The sequence below is a fragment of the Thamnophis sirtalis genome, unplaced genomic scaffold (genome assembly GCF_051295495.1).
Source record: "Thamnophis sirtalis isolate CommonGarterSnake01/CBP01778 unplaced genomic scaffold, rThaSir2_p1.2 scaffold_1, whole genome shotgun sequence".
Taxonomy (NCBI): Eukaryota; Metazoa; Chordata; class Lepidosauria; order Squamata; family Natricidae; genus Thamnophis; species Thamnophis sirtalis.
In genome coordinates, this window is record NW_028261381.1 from 48017521 (window position 1) to 48040442 (window position 22922).

The 22922-nt window shown below is 41.4% G+C and overlaps 1 protein-coding gene across 1 annotated transcript in view; it reads left to right on the top strand.

Moving 5' to 3' along the window:
• The first annotated feature begins 7447 nt into the window (after positions 1–7447).
• STEAP3 (STEAP3 metalloreductase) overlaps positions 7448–22922 on the top strand; it is a 31935-nt gene continuing 16460 nt past the window's right edge. Inside the window, exon 1 of the mRNA XM_014056642.2 lies at positions 7448–7592. The gene's annotated coding sequence lies outside the window, so the exon portion shown is untranslated. The remainder of the gene's footprint in view (positions 7593–22922) is intronic.

The window sequence follows — 22922 nt, forward strand, 5'->3', positions numbered from 1 at the left end:
TTTAAATGATGTGTCTGTAATGGTATGTGGAAATGACCTTGGGGGACAGAGGGAAGGACGGCAGCCAGGGCCAGGGTCAAATAAGATGCAGTTTAGCCCACAGCACAAATGTAGGCATTGCAAATATCTCAGAATGGATCTTCCCTAGTCTCTGCAAAAGTGACCATGAGAAAGGATGGAAAAAACTTGCAAGATTCTGTTCCTGTAATCTTGCTAGAATTCATTCATCTCAGTGTCTTCCCTGGACTACTTCACTAGACTGATATTAATGGGGCAATACGCTTGTACTCTTCCAAAGAGAGGAAGAAGATCCTCCTGACAATTTTCTAGACAGCCTCTTTTCCAGCTTGGCTGTGGCTCTTCCCTGTCTCCCAAGGTCATTTCCACATGCTACAGCATCAAGTCTGAGCCTGTAGGGTGAATAGCTTAAATTTTCTCTCCTAGAAGCCCTTTAGGACTATACAACCTAGCTGTACATCTTGTCTTGCTTTGCAGCTTGATATTACTGCTGATACCGATATTATTGTTTGTAGCTGAACCCTTTGCTATCAGATGATTACATTCGCAAGTTTTCCCTTTTTTCACAGCAGGGGTTAAATATAATCTTCTTGATTATGGTATAATACAGGTAGTTCTCAACTTATGACCACAACTGAGCCAACATTTATGTTGCTAAGTGAAACAGCTATTTCTGTTGCTAAGTGAAACAGCTGTTAAGTGAGTTTTGTCCTATTTTATGACCTTTCTTGACACAGTTAAGTGAATCATTGCAAGTAAGTTAATATCACAGTTGTTAAGTGAATCTGACAAAAGGGGATCACATGACCCTGGGATGCTGCAACGGTCCTAAATATGGAACAGATGCCAAGGATTTGAGCTTTGATCACATGACCTTAGAGATGCTACAATTGTGTGAGTCACTTTTACAATGCCACTTTGAAGTGGTAGACAGATAGCCCTCAATTTACAACAGTTCATTTAGTGACCATTGACTAAATGGGCAGTGAAAAAAGTGACATGAACTCTTTTCACACTTACGACCCATGGTCATATAAACAAAATTCAGATGTTTGGCAACTGACTTATATTTAGGACGGTGGCAATGTCCCAGGGTCATGCAATCAGCTTTTACGGCCTTCAGACAAGCAAAGTCAATGGAAGCCAGATTCACTTAACAAATAGCTGTAGTGATTCACTTAATAACTGTGACAAGAAAGGTCATAAAATAGGGCAAAATTCACCTAACCATTGTCTTGCTTAGCAGCAGAAATGTTAGGGTCAATTGTGGTCGTAAGTCTAGGACTACCCATATAAGTCTAAGTGCTATTGCTATTGTAACATCAAACAGTCACTAAACAAATAGTTGTAAGTCAAGGACTACCTACCCTGTCTCTCCCTGCCTTTGGTTGGCAATCCTAGTAAGCATTTGGGGTCTAATCGAAAAGAACAAGAAAGCACCAAGTTACTTAACGTATTTTTCAGAGTATATAAGACGCATCAAGGTTTTGAAGAGGAAAATTTTAAAAAAAAGGTTTTGCACTCCGCAAACCTCCCAAAAACGGCCTGTTTTTCATGAAAACGGGTCTGTTTTTTGTTTTCAAAAAAGGGCATGAATAGCCCTTAGGCGGCTTGTAGAGTGCTGGGGGGGGGGGGCAAAAACAAGCAAAACACGGCCCGTTTTGCATCAAAAAAGGGCATGGATAGCCTTTAGGAAGCTTATAAAGCGCTGCTGAGAGTTGGGGGGGGTCAAAAACCAGGCCATTTTTCACTCATTTCTGTCCTCCCCAGCCCCCAGGAGTTCTCTGAAAGCCTTCTAAAAGCTATACACGACCATTTTGGTGAAGGGGGACGGGTCGGGAGGCAAAAAATGCTCTATTCAGTGTATGACGCACCCAGATTTTCAGCCTCTTTTTTGAGGGAAAAAGGTGTGTCTTATACAGTATCTTATTCTCAGGTCAACAGCATTCTCCCATTCAGCTAGGGTAAATTCTGTTATCAGTCTTTATAACTTTTGGCACATCGGGGGCTGTAAAGGACTGGCTAATGATAACATTTTTTAAAAACAAAATCATCACACCCTCCCACAGAAACAGGCCACACATCTGCAGTATAAAATGGGCTTGCTAATAGAAAATTAAAGCATGTGTCAGGGTCCTAAGAAGAGAAACTGATACTATCTTGTCACAGCATGCTGATGGCAGCATAATCCACCCATCATTATTTCTTCTCTGTGGGTTTCTGCAAACTGGATTTTGCCTATAATCAGCTCAGTGTCAGCGAAGCCCTCTCCTTCGCCCATTTCCTCTCTCTCAAATGCTATTGGTTTAAATCTGGGTTCTCACCAAATGTACAGTACACCGCACCCATTGAAAGTGCTCTTTTTCAACAATATGCTTTTTAAAAGGGTTCTTTTGGGTGTAGGGATGTAAGCTAGTACAGCAGGTATCCTAGAGGAAATTACAGTCTGAAATTCTATGACTGCCTTGGTCCACCTGCCATTAAGAGACGATGGTGTTGTCTTCTCACAGGACCCAGAACAGCTACAAAGATACATACAGGAGTTGCACAAAGCAGGAGAACCATTTGATTTAAAAACAAACTTGAAAAAAGAGCCAGGTTATGTTTAATAAATTCACAAAAGAAAGAAAAAGCATATATCTGGAGAAGAACTAGATGTAGCAGACCACTACATACCGTATTTTTTGGAGTATAAGGCACACCTTTTTCCCTCAAAAAAAGAGGGTGAAAATCTGGGTGTATCTTATACACTGAATACAGCATTTTTGGCCTCCTGAAGCCCCGCCCCCTTTGCAAAAATGGTCGTGCATAGTTTTAGGAGGCTTTCAGAGAGCTGGGGGCTGGGGAGGGCAAAAATGAGTGAAAAACAGGCCATTTTTCGCTCATTCCCCCCCCCCCCCAGTCCCCAGTCCCCAGGAGCACTCTATAAGCCTCCTAAAGGCTATGCATGCCCTTTTTTAAACAAAAATGGGCGCGTTTTGGGGAGGTCTGCAGAGTGCAAAAACTTTTTTTTAAATTTTACCTCTTCAAAATCTTGGTGCCAAGGATCTCAATGGAAGGTTATACAATAAAGGAAATTGAACAGCATATTAAAGTGTGGTTGGCAGGCATTCAGCAAAGCAAGCATAATTTTCAAGAACAACCTCACCCCATGCTGAAGAGAAAAGTTTTCAATCAGTGTGTGCTACCTGTTCTAAAATATGCCAGTGAAACATGGACACTAACCTCACAATCGATACAAAATACATCGCTAGGTCTCGCTGCTTTAGCAGAGTAAGGAAGATACTCAGAGATGATTCACACCCTGGTCAGTGTCTCTCTGCACTTTTACCATCAGGCAGAAGGCATCAAAGTATAGCCAGCCGAACAAATAGGTTTAAAGGTAGTTTCTATCCTTGGACAACCACAATCACTCCATGCACACACTAGTTCTTTTTTCTTTTCTTTCTTTTTTTGTTTCTGCTATAATTTTGCACCAGTGAGATTAAAACCAATTTTGTTGTATTTAAGTACAATGACAATAAAGATTATACTTATGCTTATAAAAGCTACGAGTGGCACAAAGAGCCATGGAAAAATACATGCTCAGGATTACAAGGCAAGATAGAAAGACCTGCACATGGATTAGAAAACAAACGAAAGATATGATATCATCAAGAGAGTAAAAGAATTGAAATGGAAATGGGCTGGTTATGTAACAAAAACAGATTATAAAAAATTTAAAATCTACAGATCACAAGGAATGAGTAAAGGATCACCTACAGCAATAATATATCTTTATTACCCTAAGTGCACTTTCCTATGTTCTTTCAGTCCTTTCCCTTCTTTCAGTATTGAATGTAAACAAAGTAAGAAAAGCAGAGAACTCCACAACCTCAATTTAAATACGGAAGTTTCTGCTAATGAAATCAAACTTAAGACCTGGGTTTTAGGTGCTACTCCTAACAGAATCGCTTGCAGAAACCTCAGAAGAAGCAAAAGCCAGCTCTGAATTTGGCAAGTGCATTTAGCTTTCTTCAGAAATCCCCTTTTAAAGTTCCCTACACCAGGAGCCATTTCCTCCCCTTTTGAGTCCTTTTGAAATATCAACATCGAAGAGTTTTTGAGAACCAAAGCAATCAGAAAGGCAGAGACATTAGTTTACCTGGGGCCTAAGATCCCAACCTATATATGAGGCTTGGATGACCTTTTTAAACCAAGGCAGAAGCAGCAAGCTTTTTGCCCAGGCCTAATTGCCACTCCAGAAAGGTAAGGCAGCGGATTTGCCAATGGAGAGGAAAGAATTAATTCTGGTCTCACCACTTTCTATATGGCAATTAGGCTTAGAGAGAGAAAAATAGTGTCAATAGACCAGAGACTCTGATCCTTGCAGCATCCTCCATGCCACAATTAGGCTTGAAGGAAGAAAGTTCTCTTTTATTAAAAGCAATGGAAGTTTTTTAAAAGCCCAGTTGCAGGAAAACATCATACCTATTCTCCAAAAGGAAAAGGAAAAGGGCTGAAAAGGTCAAAGACAAGGAAAGAAACACATTTACTGTTTGATAACAGGCAGGAAGCCCTTTCCTAAATATCATAGAACAGGAGTGGGCAACTATGACAACTTTATGATCTGTGGACTTCAATTCCCAGAATTCCATACTGGCTCAGGGATTCTGAGAATTGAATTCCGCAGGTCAAGTTGCTCTAGTTGCCCACCCTGTCCTAGAAAAACTTAATATATACCGTTTCCCCAAAAATTATTTATTTTATTTTGACCCCCCCAAAATAAGCACTTGGACTTATTTGGGAAAAGGTCTTATTTTTGAGGTGCAGGAGGCAGCAAGCATGGTCACCTCATGGCTGCTGCTGTGTTGCAATATTTTCAGGGCAGCTTATTTTCAGGGGAGGGCTTATTTTAGCGCATATGCTCAAAAGCCCGATTGGGCTTACTATCAGGGGAGGTCTTATTTTCAGGGAAACAGGTATTTGTACTATGGCATCTTTTTATGCTCTGGCATGTTCTACATGCGTATAGATTATACACACAGGAAGAAACAAGTTCTTTATGGATGTGATCTGTGTGTGTTGCTGTAGAGCAGGAGAATCAGAAGTTGCGGAGAAAAGGGGGCATCCAATGTAATGGCTCCTTTCCATCTTCTTGCTCTCTCGTTTCTATCCTTGCTCAGCCTAAGAAAGCCTCTTTCTTTCAGCTTCCCATTCCTGCTTCATAATAAGCTTCTTGCATTCTCTGCATTTCTTTATACTCTTCCTGTTTTATGTTCCACTTTCCAGCTTTGCTCTTGATACTATTTTTAAAAAACAACATGCAATTATATAATATGGCTTACATCTAGGAGTATTTATACATGGTCCAAAAAGTCAAGATGGCAGGCACCACCAATGTACATAAAAATGAATAGTTTTGTCAGTGCTGTTATAACCACTATTTTGACTTTTTGGACCCTATCCTGTGGATATCAGAGTAGCCTGCATCAAATATAATAGCTATACAGATATGTCTGTGTCACTTCCTTGATATTAAGGCAGAGTTTCCCAAATTTGAGAAGTTTAAGATGTATGGACTTCAACTCCCGAAATCCCACAGCCAGCCATGTTGAATGGGGAATTCTAGGAGTTGAAGTCCACGTCTTAAAATTCCTAAGGTTGGGAAACATTACACTTAAGTGACCACCATTGCCTTCCTACAGGATGATTTTTTTCTCTATCTATAGATTAATCTCTGTTCTGAGTCAACCAAGGTCAGCTATGCGCTGCCACCTGTTGTGGTCATTTTTAGCTCACATTATATTTATGACGATTGTCATGTATGAAAAAGATAATTCCAGAAAAGACTTGATGAAATGCTGAAGCTGAAACTAATTGAGAAATGAAAAACTTTTCCTCAATTATTCTAAATTTGTTTTTGGATTAGTTCTGGTCAATTGCATAGAGTTACATCGTTATAGCAAAAGTTATCAATTTTAAATACGCAGACTGGGCTTCTATTTATCTCATTAATTGATGCTTTTGTTTTTAATTATTTTTCTATTCAGAATCATAAATGGGAAGGGAAGCTTTATACATTGATGTAATCTTGTGTGTGTGTGTGTGTGTGTGTGTGTGTGTGTGTGTGTGTGTGTGTGTGTGTGTGTGTGTGTATATTCCAGCATAACTCTGGAACTCCTCAATCTCAACCAAACTTGGTACACAGATGTCTTACTCTCTGGAAACAAATACTGTGGGGATAAGACACCCCTAACACACCTCAGGGGGGGGGTGTTCTGTTATGATACAGCCTGTTGTGCCTTCAAATGGTTTCTATTGTACAATGCAGTGGAGTTGCCATGGTAACGGATTCACAGTACTCCACAAGGGGACTCCCTCTGGTAGGGGGGGGGGGGAATCCAACATTAGAAATTATGTTTGGTCTGGACATTTTTCCCCTATAAATAAATACCAGGGCAGCACCAGGTTATCAGCTAGCTAACAATAAAAAGAACCCTAGAAATGTACAATTGCCGGTTTTATTTAAATCTTGATTATCCACGTATTGTTCACCCCCTGTTGTTTTTGCAACATTCCTGTAAGAAAAGCTGAGCTCAAATATAGGGACTAGTAAACCTGAGATGAGACTGTATATCAACAATGTCTCTCAATTGTAAATGTCAGTTTCATTTACACACATACAATTAATCAGAAGAGTTTTCTTTAATATGCAACAGCATTTCCCAACCTCAGGTCCCTGTTGAGCTTCTCAACTCAGTGTAAGCTTTTCTTTGGAGCAAGACTGAGGAGGCTTCCCTATGCCTTGGATTTCTTGGTGGTCTCCTTCCCAAGGAGGAACCAACTCAAAACCCGCTCAGCTTTTTCAAAATCAACTAGACTCCCTTGTATTGGACACAACTTTTATATAATATTGACTGCATTTATCTCTCGGAGCTCAAAGTGAGATTACTTTTCAGCATCAAAATATTAGACGGAGGTAGATTCACCTGAGATCTATTGGCCTCTCAAGACGTGGGGGAATCACATCTGTTGCAAACCAAAACCGATTTGGGTCGAATGAACGACCTAATTAGCTCCCTTTCGGGTAGATTTTTAACTAGGTTTGCCTATTTAAATTAAACCTGGTTGTTCGCCATTTGCACGCGCGTTTTTCCGGATAAAGCAATCAAAAAGCCAGACGGATTTGGACTCTTTGTGCCAGGAGCCGGAGCTCAGGATCCACCGTCCCACAAGAGGTAAGAGCGCGGCGGGGCTTTGAGCCACCCACCCTGCCGCTTTCCCCCAGCGTCTCGGATCCCGGAGAGGCGGCGAAGGGCACCGCGGCACTTCCTCAACAGCGGCCGAAGCCCCCCTCGCACATAACACGTGCACCGGTGCCAGGCCCGGATCAGGAGGCAGGCAGGTCGAGCTCGCTCGTGGAGCGAGGCGGGGAAAGCAACACGGAGCTGGCAAGAGGAGAAGGGGGAGGAGTCCGCCGTTTTTAATTCCCTCGCCCTACGAGAGCGGCCAAATAAATGAAGAAATAAAAAATAAAAAGCGCCCACTTTCAACCTCGCTTCGTCGTCTGCCCTCCCGGACCCCGTAGAGCGGTGAGTAGAACAGCCGGCCGAACGCGGGGAGCCCAGCGGGGGAACCACGAACAGGCGTCCCTTGGGCTTGGACTCCCAATTCGGTCGCGGCTTCTCGCGCTGCGTGGCTGAATGCCATTTGCTGGCCGTGCGTGGAAGACCAGCGGGGGGAGGGGGTGGGAGGGAGCGAGGAGCTATTGCTTGAAGAAAAAGGGTGGAAGAGGCGCTTATAGGGGAGCCCCTAAGGCGCCGGGAAGGGCCCGGTCGACAGGCGACGCTGCCTTCGCCTCCTGCTGCCTAGGGAAGCCCCCTTTTCCCTTTCTTGGGTCCCTTGCGAGCCACAGGCCGCGCCCCTCAATGGCAAGTCTCAATGGATGCCCCCCCCTCAATGGAAGGGCTTCGCAGCCAGCCGCCTCCCCGCCCAAAAAAATCCCTACGAGACATGCTTTGCGCGGCTTGGTCGGTTCCCGTCTCGATTCACCCTCCTCTCCAAGTTCGCTCGCCTCGTCTTCCCTTCCGGGCGAGTCTCTCTCCTCTCCACTCCCGCTTGTGTTTCTCTCTTGCTCCGCTTTACTCTAAAAGCCAATGATTTTTATTTTAATTTCAAAGAGTCTGGCGTGTAGAGTGGGGGGAAGGGGGAGCCGTTTTTCTCCTTCATCTTCCCCTCCTTCCGGAAACTAATCGTTCGGCCGCTCTCATGTCTTAGATTTAGAGGAATAATCTGCATGGCGTTAAGATAAAAAAAAAGAGGGCCGTTTACGGGGCTCCCGCTTTCTGAAGCGTGTATGCAGGGTCCGGTTTGTGGGTGCTGTTTAAAGCGACGGTGCAAGAGCGACTTGAAACCTGTTTTGGATGAATGTCGGTCTTGGGGTGTATATCGCTTGTAGCGCTACTCCGTCGCCTGCTCCTGGTTTTCCCCTTGGTGCACCTGGATTACTTTAATATTATAGGCTGTGTTGCTTCGATTCGTTCTGTTGTAGCAACCTTGTCCCACTAGTCGACTTTAGTGGGGTGGGGGGAAGTTTCCAGTAAAAATCTTTTATGTTTACCTACCACCGATTTATTTATTTGTTGAATTTATTTGCTGAATTTATTTGCTGTTGCCGTGGGGGGGGGGTACTCTAGGGGCTTATAATAACAAACAGGAAGAAAAATGAAAGGAGTGTAAGCAGAACAGTAGTAAAATAATAGAAAAATAAATTAAATAATGGCAAAGAAGGAATACAATGAGAAGAATATGTCAGAGTAGGTCATTTTTAAAAACACATACTTTTTCAGTTCTATATCTTAAAGGGAAGACCCATTGAGAGCTGTATGCGATGAAATTTCATTTTAATGGATGCCTATTAGTGTACATTCAAAGTGACAATGAAGTAAGTTCTAAGTCTATTAGCAAGATCTGTAAAAATAACTGAGGTTGGGCTCTATTCCTAATGACCATGGACATGATTTTGTTGTCAAGAATAAGTTTCCAGTCTAACTTGCAGCTTTATGATTTTCTGGTGGTCCCCCATTCAAGCATTAACCACATCCCTGTTATCATTATTTTTTAATTCCACAAAGCAGAGTTAGATGGTGGCATCTGAGCAAGGCAGCCGCAAAATACTTAACTGCTTGAATGCTGGATTAAACTATTGAGGAGAAAATTATATCTATCCGCTACTATTTCATATCTATTGTAAACAGTGGATTAGATTAGGAAGGCATGAAATTTTTCACTCTTTCTGTGAAATAACATGAAGGAAAAGATGAGCTTTTGAATGAAACATTCAATTGATTCCCATCTTGCTTCTAAATGTTTTTATTGTGGGCATAAACTAGCCTTCCCAGTTCCGTAACCTCAGGATTTATTGAGAGTACACATTTTAGGCCATGCTGGTTGGCATAAGTTTTATGAATGAAAAGTTTCATTTAAGATTTTTTTTAAAAAAAATGCTCTGAACAATATACGCGTTGTTCAGCCTACTCGTTGTGAATTTCTCTGCCATCAAATTCTTAAATGTTTCCTAACTTTTTAAATGTGATCACAAAATAGAGCAAATTATCAGACATCAAACATTCCCTACTGCACCTCTCTTGATAAGGATTGGCCTTATGACTGCCAGTATCTCTTACAAGCAACATCTTTCTTTGCCTAAACCATGTTCCTCAACCTTGGCAGCTTTAAGATATGTGGACTTCAACTCTCAATATTTTCCAGTCAGCATGTTGAGTGAGTTAATATCCATACCTCTTCAAGCCACCAAGGTTGAGACACATTTGGGCCTAAAGCTAGCTTAGTTAGTGATTAAGGCACCAGACTAGAAACTGGGAGACAGTGACTTCTAGTCCTACCTTAAAAATAAAGCAAATGCTGGGTGACCTCGGACCAATCACACACTCTCAGCCATAGGAAGCTGGCAAAGGCAAATCTTTTCTAAAATCTGGCCAAAATACCCAGCAGAGACTTGTCCAGGCAACTGCCAGGAATCAACATTGACTGGAAGGCAAAAAAAAAAAAAAAAAAAGCTAATGATTAAGAGAGCATATGTTTATATTGGTTGTTACATATGGCAAAATGCCAACAGTCAGGCTGTAAGTTAAAAAGAGTAGAATTTTGTCAGAAACGTTGTACTTGAGTGTTTTGCCTTTGTTAAGAAACTTGTTTCTTGGGAGGGGGGAAGGGTGGGGGATAGTAGCAATAAGGCAGATCTTCTATAGCAATAGCAATAGCAATAGCAGTAGACTTATATACCGCTTCATAGGCCTTTCAGGCCTCTCTAAGCGGTTTACAGAGAGTCAGCATATTGCCCCCAACAATCTGGGTCCTCATTTTACCCACCTCGGAAGGATGGAAGGCTGAGTCAACCCTGAGCCGGTGAGATTTGAACCGCTGACCTGCTGATCTAGCAGTAGCCTGCAGTGCTGCATTTAACCACTGCGCCACCTTGGCTTCTATCCTTAGTTTCAAAGGAAAAAGTTGAAACTGCTCCATTTACTGTTTTTTCCTTGTAGTTGGTAGCAGTTGGCAGGAGGATACATGGATTGATTCTAAGTTTCAGTGTTCTTAAGACGTCCATTAGCTACTTTGGTACCTGCGACAATAAGTGTCCCACATTCTCTCTGTGTATCAGAATGGCTCTATGGTAACACTTATGTGGTTAGGGTGCAGTACTGAAGGCCACTACAGCTGACTGTTATCTGCAGTTCAGCGGTTCTAATCTCACCGGCTCAAGGTTAACTCAGCCTTCCATCCTTCCGAGGTGGGTGAAATGAGGACCCAGACTGTGGGGGCAATATGCTGACTCTGTTAACCGCTTAGAGAGGGCTGAAAGCCCTATGAAGCGGTATATAAGTCTAACTGCTATTGCTAACTGCTATAATATGGAAATTCATCCTATTAAACAAGCATTAGACTGCACTAGTAATTATACAAGGAAACAAGCTGTGTACTACTAAAACTGTCGTCATGGCTTTTACCTGGACAAAGTAATGTGTCATAGGTCAACAATTTTGAATCTGGGACCACAAGTATGCTAACTTACAGAATGTGTCCAAAATCTGGAACCCATGACCCATTATTTGGAGAAGTTGTGACTGCTGATGTGCCATGGGCTGCTGCTGCCGTCATGTGATCTGCATTTTCAACAATCGAAGACATGTTCCCAGTCACTCATTCCCCCCTTACCCAGAAATTACCTGCCTAATGGAAAGGGGAGGCTACCCTGTGTGCCTTCCCCGGATCACACGGCTACCCTGAACATCATCTTCCCTCTCCCATCCAGCAGTCTCTTAATCTGGGCCTGTCTCTGGTTGCCAAAACCCACTAAATCTCCAGGTATATATTCCATCCCTAACCCACACAGCACCTCCTGAATCCCTCCATGCACCCTTCTCAATACACATCAGTCCTGACATGCAGCAGGTATTGAGTAGTCCATGCACCCTTCCCACCTCTTGCCAGCCTCCTTGCACCATCTCTGAGCTGCATGGCACCTCTTGCACACTCTTAAACACTCCCAGGCATCTTTCCCAATCCACATTGCCACCACCCACATGCCATCTCTGGCGTGTATGGCACCTGTCACATACTCCTGTGACCCTCATTCATTATTCTTTACCTATGCCATCCCTTGACTGTCCACCCTGCTTGACCCATGCAGCACCTCTTGCACATCCTCATGAGCCCCATGCATCCTTCTCAGCCTATGCTATCACCGCCCTCCTGTGTGCCTTACCTAACTTTTGTGGATATCTGAGCACCCTTCCTGACCTATACTGCCTACCCATGTACTCTTCCCAATCACACACCCTTCCCAATCATCCAGCACCCCTCCCAGAAACCCATGTACCCCCCTCATCCCCTCTCTCACCCAGGAGCAGCCACTTGCTTGCTTGCTAGACTCAGACTAACAGGTGCCTCCTGGCTTCCCCACTGACTTCTCTCTGTTAGCTTCCCAGAGTAAATTCTCCCAAAATATTTTCAGAAAGTAATCCACAATAAGAATTCTGGAATTCTGAAAAGTGTTTAGTTTGCTGTGCCCAACTCAGCAGTGCTAGATCGTCAATCAGTAGCTTCAATATTAAGACACAGAATTTGTGACACTGAAATCATGGCTGATTTATGAAGAATAAAAAGGTACAGGAATTGGGTAATTAAAAAGAAAGCAACAGGAAGCATCAGTCATATATTACCTCTTATTAGAAATTAATAGGGGGATTGATTTTTGTTTTGTTACTGTCACTGGGCAAATGTCCAAGAGACTTAACTTTAAAGAATGCCAGAGGTGGGACTTCAGATCAATTAAGGCTCTCTTACCTAATTACCCATAATGAGCACGCCCAAGCGTCATGGAAAATACGATCAATTCTACCTAAGTCTTTTTGTAAGCAATGGGATAGGTAATTTTACAACAAAAGTAGGGAACAGCAAACATCTGAATTTCCACAAATCTCTTTTTGACCCATTTTTCTTATCTAATGCAGCTGAGGTATCCAAGTTTCCAAATCAGTTCACATTTTGAATCCAGTCCAATAGAAGCTTTCAGTAGCAAAAAAACAACAACAACACACACACACACACACACACACATACACACACATACACAAACACAACCATCATTCTGAAAGCCTTTCTGGCTGAAGAGCAGAGTATAAATGCTCTAAATAATATATAAATGGCAGAAATATATTGATTGATAGCTAAGTCCATATTACTTATTTATAATCCATTTTGCTAACTTTTCCATATAAAGATGGTGGGGTGGAGTGAAATGTACCTTCACAGCAGCCCTGCACTGTAGGTCAAGAATTGTGGTTGCCTTACAACCACAATTGAACCCAACATTTCTCTTATTACTTGAGACATTTAGGTGAATTTTGCCCCCACAGTTGTTAAGTAAATCACTGCAGTTGATGAGTTAGTAACCTGGTTGTTAAGTGAGTCTGGCTTCCCCACTAACTTTGCTTGTCAAAAGGTCGCAAAAGGGGATCACATGGTCTAGGGACACAGCAACAGTCATAAGTATGAACCAGTTACCAACCATCTGAAGCATATGATCAGGGGGATGCTACAAAAGTTGTAACTCTGAAAAATGGTCATAAGTCACTTTTTTCAGTGCCATTGTAACTGAATGGTCACTAAAGGAACTGTTGTAGGTTGAGGACAACCTGTATTTTATTTTATTGTCATACCAAATGAATGCTGAGGGGAAAGGATTCCATGAAGCTACTGTTTCATCAAGAGCAAAACCTGAGCACAGGTTTAATCAGTCCAGGCCTGCACCCTATTGTAGATTGATCCTTGCAATTCTCTGGTTCAGAAATGAAAATTCCAAATTTATAGCAAAAAACTAGTTCCCTTGCTGATGGATGAAGTAGTTGAATTCTGAAATCGGAGCATGAACTGTAATACAGAATTTAAGTAGGTGATGTCAATTTAAATTGTTCTTTGCTGCAGTATTTTTGGGGAGCAAACCTGAGATAAAACTGTCCATTAGATGTAACCGAAAGAAAAACCACATTTGGTCTCCAAATAAATTACCTTTAAACTTGGTGAGTTTTCAGTTTGCTGAGAACATGGTGATGGAAGCAGTTGAGGGTCTTTCCCCGACATGGGAGAATTAGTTTAAATCCATCCCCTTTTCAGATTATTACTGACAACACAATGATCCCCAAAAGTAATTTTAAAAGAATCCTTTAAAATCTAAAGACAGAAAAAAAGTATTCTGCACACTAAATAAATGTCCAAGTTTCCATATCAATATTATGGCCAAGATAAGCAATTGAATTAACTATGAAATACTTCTGATTTGCCATAATAGTTTTTTTATTATTATTACTTGCATCTTTTTACATTTTTATCATTTTATTCCTATCGTACTGCATTGCTTTATTGAAAGAAATAAAAAAGAACAGTGATCATACAAAACAACAGGTCTTTCACTGGATGAATGCTGTTTATTGATTGCATAAATTAAGCAGTTCATCAAAAATTTAATAACTCATATTTAATATACGACAATACTGCTGCAATGGAATAAAGTTGTCTCAGCTTTAGTGATTCATCAAGTAAAGATTTGTTAATAGAAAGTTAGGGAGTATCAATTATCTGGATAGAAAAACATTTTCCAAAAGCAGTTATTCCTCACCCCTCAATCCAAAATGATATGAATTAAGGAGTTGGACTAGGAAAAAGAATTTGGGGGTAATTGCTTTTGTGCACTTCTTGTCATTCAGATAGCAACTCAATTTTGTTTTTCAAGGAGAAGAAGTCACACTAAGTTTTATTTTTTTGACCAGACAAAAAGGAGGGAAGGGGTCTAACTTTACATCTTTTAATAAAAAGATAGATTGGGCCTCCCTGCATCTGCTGTTTGGAAGAGAAGGGAGACAAGAGGGTTGTGGAACCCCATCAAATTGGGGTTCATGGTTTCATTCAATACATTTACGCACACATAGAAAACACACAGCATGGCACTCAACCTATTTCCTTTAAGTACATAGCTCTCTAAAAATACTTTTTCCAAAGCAGCAATTGATTGACTTCTTTATTATTTAATAATAAATTCATTCTTATTTACATAAATATGTGTGTGTGAGAGAGAGGGAGAGAGAGAGGGAGAGGGAGAGATTACAAACACATTTTAAACATCCATCTGAATAGCTTTGTCCAAAATGATCTTTATACACATGTGGATATTCGATTGTAGGAATTGTCAATAAAGCTAATAGCCAATTGAACTTCAAGCTATAGATTAACAATGCTACATTAATTTGGCTGTCATGTTAATTTTTTAAATACTGAGGATCCAGTAGAAACATTCTACAGAATTTTTTCCAGTGTTTTGCAATAAAGACCTAGCCTTGTACAGATTGCAATCATTTGAAGTTTGAAGTTACTAAGGCCCTGGGGAGAAAATGAATTATGAATGGGTTTTGTGACACTTAACAACCATTTCAGCATTTCCATGGTCACGTGATCAGAATTCAGGTGCTTGGCAACTGGCATGTGCTTATGACAGTTGTACTGTCCCGGGGTCATATGATCACCATTTGTAACCTTCCCAGCTGCCTTCCAACAAGCAAAGTCAATGGAGAAATCCAGATTCACTTCATATCTGCATGATTCACTTAACTGCGGCAAAAAAAGAAAGAATGAAGCACAACTCATTTAACTTGCCTTGTTTAGCAACAGAAAAAGTTGGGCTCCATTGGGTTGTATGTCAAGGTCTATCTATACTGCCAAATTCTGTAAATGTAAAGTGTCTCCTAGTTTTCTTCAGGTTTAGTACACAAAACACACCTGACTAGGCTAAATAGGGTTGGATGATTTCTGGCTCACTGTGCTATGAATCAGATAATTATATTAAGTAATCATTTGTTTGGGCAAAGAATGTTTTATAACATTGGTTTAGCACTGTGATGGTAAACCTATGGTATGCCATAGGTTGTCCATTCCTCTTTCGATGTTGCCCATTCCTCTTCCAGATTTCTGGCACACAGGTGCACGCGACAGTCAGCTGGCCTTTGTGTATGTGGCAGTGCCGTAAGCTGGAAGAGCTGGTCTTCCATATTCCAGTGTGAGCATGCATGCCAGCCAGCTGATTGGCGCATGCACATTTGTGGTAGTAACCAGAAAACTTGCCAGTTGGCGCACATACCAGAAACCGGAAGTACATTTTCCAGCATGCACATGCCCCCTGGGCAGCTCATCTTCCTGGTTGTGGCCAAGACGAGAATGCATGAAGTGCTCCCTTTTCGGCACTCAGTGCCACGTTGAGCGCACATGTGCTCCCTTTTCGGCACTCTGTTTAAGCATGTGTGAACCCAGCCTCAGGATTTCTTAGGTCCTGCTTAGGCTAGAAAAAAGCCAGGCTTCTCATGTATGCTAACCTTGCAATATCCTACTGTGTTTCCCCAAAAATAAGACCCAGCCAGAAAATAAACTAGCATGATTTTCATGATGCTGATAATATAAGCCCTACTCCAAAAATAAGCCCCAGTTAAGCTCATCAGCCAGATGGATGCATTTAGTACTGTATTCCCCTGAAAATAACACCTAATCAGAAAATAAGCCCTAATGCATCTTTTGGAGAAACAATTAATATAAGACCTGGTTTTATTTTGGGGGAAACAACGGGTTTCATTGTTGAGGAAACAGTCAGCCAAGCAATAATATTTTGCAAACAGGCACAGGGAAATAATTTAAGAGATGAATAAATACAGTATATCCAAAGGCCTGGTTAACTCAATAATAATAATGACCTGTGAAACTAAGCTTGATTTTGCTCTGGCAACCCACAGGGCTATTATCGGATTCGTGATGTTGGGTGTTAGAGTGGATTTGCTAGGACCAGCCACCCTTTTGCCCGCCTTGTGTAGGTTTTCCACTAAGCCCTTTTTGGTGCCATTTGCATTGCACTGACTCCTTTCAGGAGAGTTTGTGGTAACAGAGCTCATGTCACAATTTTCCAACTGCTATTTAGAGGCAAAACATGTTAGGTCACAAATTTGAATAGAAACTGTGCCTAGGAAAACAGATCAACTTCAGGTGCCAAAATACCTTTTGAAAAAGGTGCCCTCGGGGGAAAGGCGTTGAGCAGTGAAGAGAGCTAAATAAAGCCTTTAGAAAAATAAGAACACCCTGTCTTTGAACAGTGAATACAGTTTGACCGGAATCAGAACGTAGGATATAAATCCGTGGTAGCAAACCTATGGCACGCATGCAGGAAACAGCATGTAGAGCCATCCTGTGTGGGACGCATGGCCTCGTTGGCTCCTCTTCTGTGTTCCTGTGCTGGTCAGCTAGCCTTCGTGCATGCAGGAGCACCAAAACCTGAAAGAGCAGTGTTCCGGAGCGCAAACTTCCAGGTTTCCGTTACCCCAGGTCACCGCCTAATATTGGGTGTGGCCCGTTTGGAATTGGTCTGTGCAAGTGGCGGGCCGGTGGTTCCCCTCTCCCCCTCCCCCTCCAGGCCATCAAGTCATATGCCATCAATGGGAGGCTTTAAAGCCAATGAGAATAATGGCAAATATGAGCAAAATTTCCTTCGTTCCTTCCATATCCCTTCATGTTTTCTTTCCACTCTTTCTTCTAAAGACTACCAGGAAGGGGGAAAATAGCTGTTGCCAACAGTCTCAATTAGTCACTGAGTGGGTGGGGAGGCTGTTTTAATTAGGCCAAGGACAGCATAAGGCCCTAGAGCATCAAGCTGATCATCTTTCCAACTAGTCCACCAGCCATATGTATTATATTTTCTCTAGTACAAAATCCGGGACTTGGCTTGCTCTGGAAAATGTGACTTCCTAGAAGCAGTGCAGAATTTGGAGGTAGAACATGTAAATTGCCTGGTGCCCTTTAAAAAGGAAGAAGCAAATGCATTGAAAGTACCCTTAAGTGATCAGTCATTAGCGGTTGCAGGCAAGGAAGCAGGCTGTGTGTGTGTTTGTGTGTGCCAAAAGCAGGCTGTTGTGTTGTATCCTGTTGGTGCTTTGTTGTGCCTGCTTACTTGCTAGCAACCTTTGCAGATGGCCTTGAATGTGTCTTGCCTACAACAAACCATTTATTATTTTAATCTGCCGATGTAGCTAAGCCTGTAGAAAAATGATTTAGTTCCAAAGGGATTCAGTAGCTGTGTCAGTGCAGAAGAGAATGCTGAGTATCACTCCTTAATTCCTTATCTGCTTCTATAGAAGCAACTACAGAATATTTATACTTAGTAGGTTATATAATATGCCTTAAACGTGGATATTGTGCTCCAGTGAACAGCATTAGAGAGCAAACTACGTAACATTAGAGTTTCAGTTGTTGGACTAAAGTGTGTGTGTGTGTGTGTGTGTGTGTGTCATAGTTGTTTAGTATTTACTATGCTAGCTAGACTGGTGGCAATTCAGCCAGTGGTGAGATTCAGCCAGTTCACACCACTTCGGGAGAACCAGTTGTTAACTTTCTGAGCAGTTTGGTGAACTGGTTGTTGGAAGAAATCATTAGGGCAAAGAACCGGTTGTTAAATTATTTGAATCCCACCACTGAATTCATCCTATTGTGCCATGATTTAATTAAGCATCCAGGCACTATGAGTGAGCTATATGTGAGGATTTGGGAGTACATCTGAATGTGTGGAAGTAAGGAATGTGAGTCTCTCTTAATCAAGTTGACTCCTATCCTGGTGACTCCATGGAGAAGTTGATGTTTTATGATACAGTGATAGACCATTTCTGGATTTTCATTCAACTATTCAATGTACTCTACAACTTGTGATATCCTGCTAGTCTTCCATTCAAAAACTAGCCAAGAATGACTTTGTTTGGTTTTCTTTCAATCTAGGTTAAAAGAACTTGGGCATTGAGCCATGGCCTGTTCTTCTAAACCTTCCCATTTCCAAAGCCATTGAAGAAATGTACTGCAATCCTGCCTCAGTAATAGAACACTTTGAAAGTCAAGGCAGAAAATAGAGAAGCAGGACCACACCCACATAAGAAATGAAAATTCCTAATATGCAAAATTTGGCAACAGTAATTCAAAATTATGCAACCTTAAACCACAATTTATCTTGTTTGTGTTTTTGACTTTGTTTGACTTCAGATAAGTAAAAGAAAGTGAACTCTTTTTCAAACTGAGGTCATCCCATGGTATTCCATACATCCGTGATGATGAATCTTTTCAGCACCCAAGTGCCCAAACCGGAGTGTGTGCGCATGCATGTCGGCGTGCTAGAGTGCCGAAAACCCAAAGACCAACTGGCCAGTGCACACTGCCTGTTTTGGGGGCATTTTGGGCAGTTTTCAGGCTGTTTTCAGGCTATTTTTGGATCTTTTTTGGCCCAAAAAACAGTCCCCAAACAGCCTGAAAAGGACCTGACAAACAGCGTGATTTTGGGTCATTTTGCAGGCCATTTTTCAGGCCGTTTTGGGCCATTTTCAATGACCCCCAAAACAGCCTGAAAATGGCCCAGAAACCAGCCTGTTTTGGGGGTGATTTTTTGGCCATTTTCAGGCCATTTCCTGGTGCTCCAGTGCCCACAAAGACCAGTTGGCAACAGTGCCTGTGCCCACAGAGAGAGCTTTGTGTGCCATCTCTGCCACGTGTGCCATAGGTTCGCCATCCCTGCCATACATGATCCCATGGCCATTCCATGCATCATAGATGCATCTGTAATATAGTTTTCTTAGCAGCATTATTAAAGTTGATCATTGTTGTTTTTTTCAAGACGTTTTTAAGATTTCCCAGTCTGGTTGACAATTCTTAGATTCTCTGGTCGTCTTCCCTCCATGTACCAGACCTAACTTTGCTTGGCTTAATTTGGCGTCCCTTCGCACTCATAGGAGACCTATCTAAGTCCACTGAACCTTATGTTCTTTTTGAAATACGCAAGGGAATTGTCAGGAATTCTCTGAGTTCCATCATGGGGTTATACAAGTAGTTCTTGATATACAACCATAACGGAGCCTGCTCATAATGGTCGTTATGTCATGATAATTTTAAAAACGGGTTGGTGACATGATCCAATTTTATGACTTTGTTGTTAAGTAAATGCTGCAGTGGTTAAGCAAACCATGTCAGCGTTCCAAGTATCATGCAGAATTAAATCAGAGTCCAAGGCAAAACTATCCTTAAAGTTCCAATTTAATAAGTCAGACATCTTACTACATCTGTGGAATCCCAAATCTGAAACTTCCTGGGATTCCACCCAGTTGAAAGTTCATGATCTTATCCCCACACCCATAAATCCATCACATGGTCCAATCTTCTTCGCTCATGTTGGCATCTCCACCCAACTGGTTCCAGTTCAGGTGCAGAGGTGAGGAGACAAAAGATGACCTTGGGCTTCTAGAAAAGAATGACAACAACACATTCCACAATTCTACTCCTTTCTATTCCCCCCTCCCAACTACTACACTAATGAAACAGCATAATGAAATAAGAGAGAGTGTGGAAGAGATCCTAAAAGGGATATAACTGGAGGCCTGACAGGCAGCCTCTCCTCAGAAGAAAAACGTTTCCTGAAAAGAGAATAACATAAAAGTTAACATAACACAATTAACCACCTCTTCCCCCCCAGGGGAACCCTTCGGCTTATCGGGAAACTTCTCATGGAATTGTTCTGGTGTTGGTCGCCATGATGTAGAAAAGATGTGGAGACTCTAGAACGAGTGCAGAGAAGAGCAAGATGATTAGGGAACTGGAGACTAAAACATATGAAGAACAGTTGCAGGAACTGGGTATGTCTAGTTTAAGAAAAAGAAGGACTAGGGGAGACATGATAGCAGTGTTCCAATATCTCAGGGGTTGCCACAAAGAAGAGGGAGTCAAACTATTTTCCAAGGCACTGAGGGTAGAACAAGAAGCAATGGGTGGAAACTAATCAAGGAGAGAAGCAAATTAGAACTGAGGAGAAACTTCCTGACAGTTAGAACGATAATCAGTGGAACAGCTTGCCTCCAGAAGTTGTGAATGCTGGAAGTCTTTAAGATGATGTTGGATAGCCATTTGTCTGAAACGGTATAGGGTTTCCTGCCTAGGCAGGGCGTTGGACTAGAAGACCTTCAAGGTCCCTTCCAACTCTGCTATTGTATTGTATTGTAAAGTGAGGCAATAGAAGTTGCAGGTAGTCTTCCATTTACAACCATTTGTTTAGTGACTGTTTGAAGTTACAAAGATACTGACAAACGTGACGTATGACCAGTTTTCACACTTACTGCCATTGTAGCATCCCCCATGGTCACATGATCAAAATTTGGACACTTGGCAACTGATTCATATTTATGACGGTTGCAGTATCCTGGGGTTATGTGATCACCTTTAGTGACCTTCTGACAAGCAAAGTCAGTGGGGAAGCCAGATTCACTTAACAACCACGTCACTAACTTTAAAACTGTAGTGATTCACTCAACTGTTTTAAGAAAGGTTGCAAAATGGGGCAAAATTCACACCTCAACAGCTATCTTGCTTAGCAACAAACATTTTGGACTCAATTACAGTCATTAAGTAAAGAACTACCTGTATTTATCAGTATTTTTCTCCCACTCTCCCTCCTTCACTGAAGATAAGTGATTAAACTAATTTTCAATGGTTCCACCAAGCTTTTAATAATCTCATGGGAAAACTTGCGAATACATACACCAAAGTCACCATCTAAGTTTAAGATGATCCAGGTCATCCATGTTCAGGGAAGCTGCTCTGTCTGATGCTTCTATTTCCTTTGTAGTAATTTGGTTTCTTTTATTTTGTGTCCAAACAACATGCTTGCTAGGTGCTGGATATGATGTTGTTCTCCCCTTTATATTTCCAACAATAAGGAGCTACAGATTAAAATGCCCTGAAATATCTGCTGCATTAGACAACAACAATAAAAGCTTAACTCTCCAAAGTTGTTTCCTTTTATAAAGACTGTTTTGGCTACCTCTCTCATAGCCTGTAATTATTTATCTATTTAAAAGATTTGCAGACTGCCATTTAGAATAAAACCTCCCAAGACAGCTCCCTGCATATGTTTTTACAATAAATAATCAACTATGAATTTTTTAAAGCATAAAGCATTGCAGTATTAAGAAAAATAATTCAGAATGAGCATTCATAACATGGTTTGTTAAAAAATAAAATACAGCTAGAATTGCATAGTATTTACAGAAGATAAAGAAATACTAAATGCATACTATAATAACTAGGCTAGAAACCAGGAGTCTGTGAGTTCTAGTCTCACTTTAGGCATGAAACCCAGCTGGGTGATCTTAGACCAGTCATTCTCTCTCAGCCCAACTCACCTCACAGGGTTGTTGTAGAGAAAGAATAGGAGAAGGAAGGACTGTTAGAAATGTTGTCGCTTGAGTTCTTTATAAAAACTAACAAAGACAGGATCAAAATAAATATCATGAAGCTTTAAAATGTGGGAATGGAGCCCTGTGTATTCCTACTAAAACTGAGTTCCATAAATGCAGAGCCATCACTGACTCTTCCATTTTATCGACAGGGTAATGATTGTTACTAGTAGGTTAGTAAAATAGATTTACTGTTGATCTAAGAATGCAAAAAAAGCAGTCCATCGTGTAACTTGAGTACAAGCTACTTAGAGGTTTCAAGATTCTTTTCTTGGGTGTATTCCTCCAAGTGAGATTTTCATTCCTGTGCCTGGACAAGTCTCTTCAATTTTCTTGGAATGATTTTAGAAGTGGTTCGTCGTTGCCTCCTTCCGAGGCAGTGACTGACCTAAGATCACGAACTGGCTTCATGCCTAAGGCAAGACTAGAACTCATAGTGTCCCAGTTTGTAGATGGTGCTTTAACGACTACACCAAATTGGCTCCTCAGAATATACAATATCAGTAAATGAAATAAAACCCAATAATATATACCAGCTAAATGTAAATTAGTATGATATGGACCCCAAGTGCAACTGCCTAACCATAACCCCAAATGCAGAGCAATTCCCATTAGTATCACACTCCTGGTAATTTTGGGACTGCTCTTAAAAGTGATTTTTATTTGTAAAATATTTCGAAAATTGCATTTTGAAAAACAGACTTTATCCATGTATCCATGCAGCCCTAGAGAGAAATAAATTGTGCAAAACTAATACCCTCCCGCCTTGCAGTTCAGAAGCATGCAAATGAGAATAGACAAACAGGTACCACTTTGGTGGGAAAGTAACAGTGTTCCATGCGCCTTTGGCATATAGCTATGCTGACCACATGACCACAGAAATTCTCTTTGGATGACATTGGCTTCCTTGGCTATAAAACGGAGATGAGCACCACCACCACCACCCCCGAATCCGACATGACTGGATAGAGGAAGCCTTTTATCTTTAACTTTTATATGATCTTGTCTGTGTTTAGTCACTTAAGAACTTCTCCCAGGGCCATTGCTTATTCT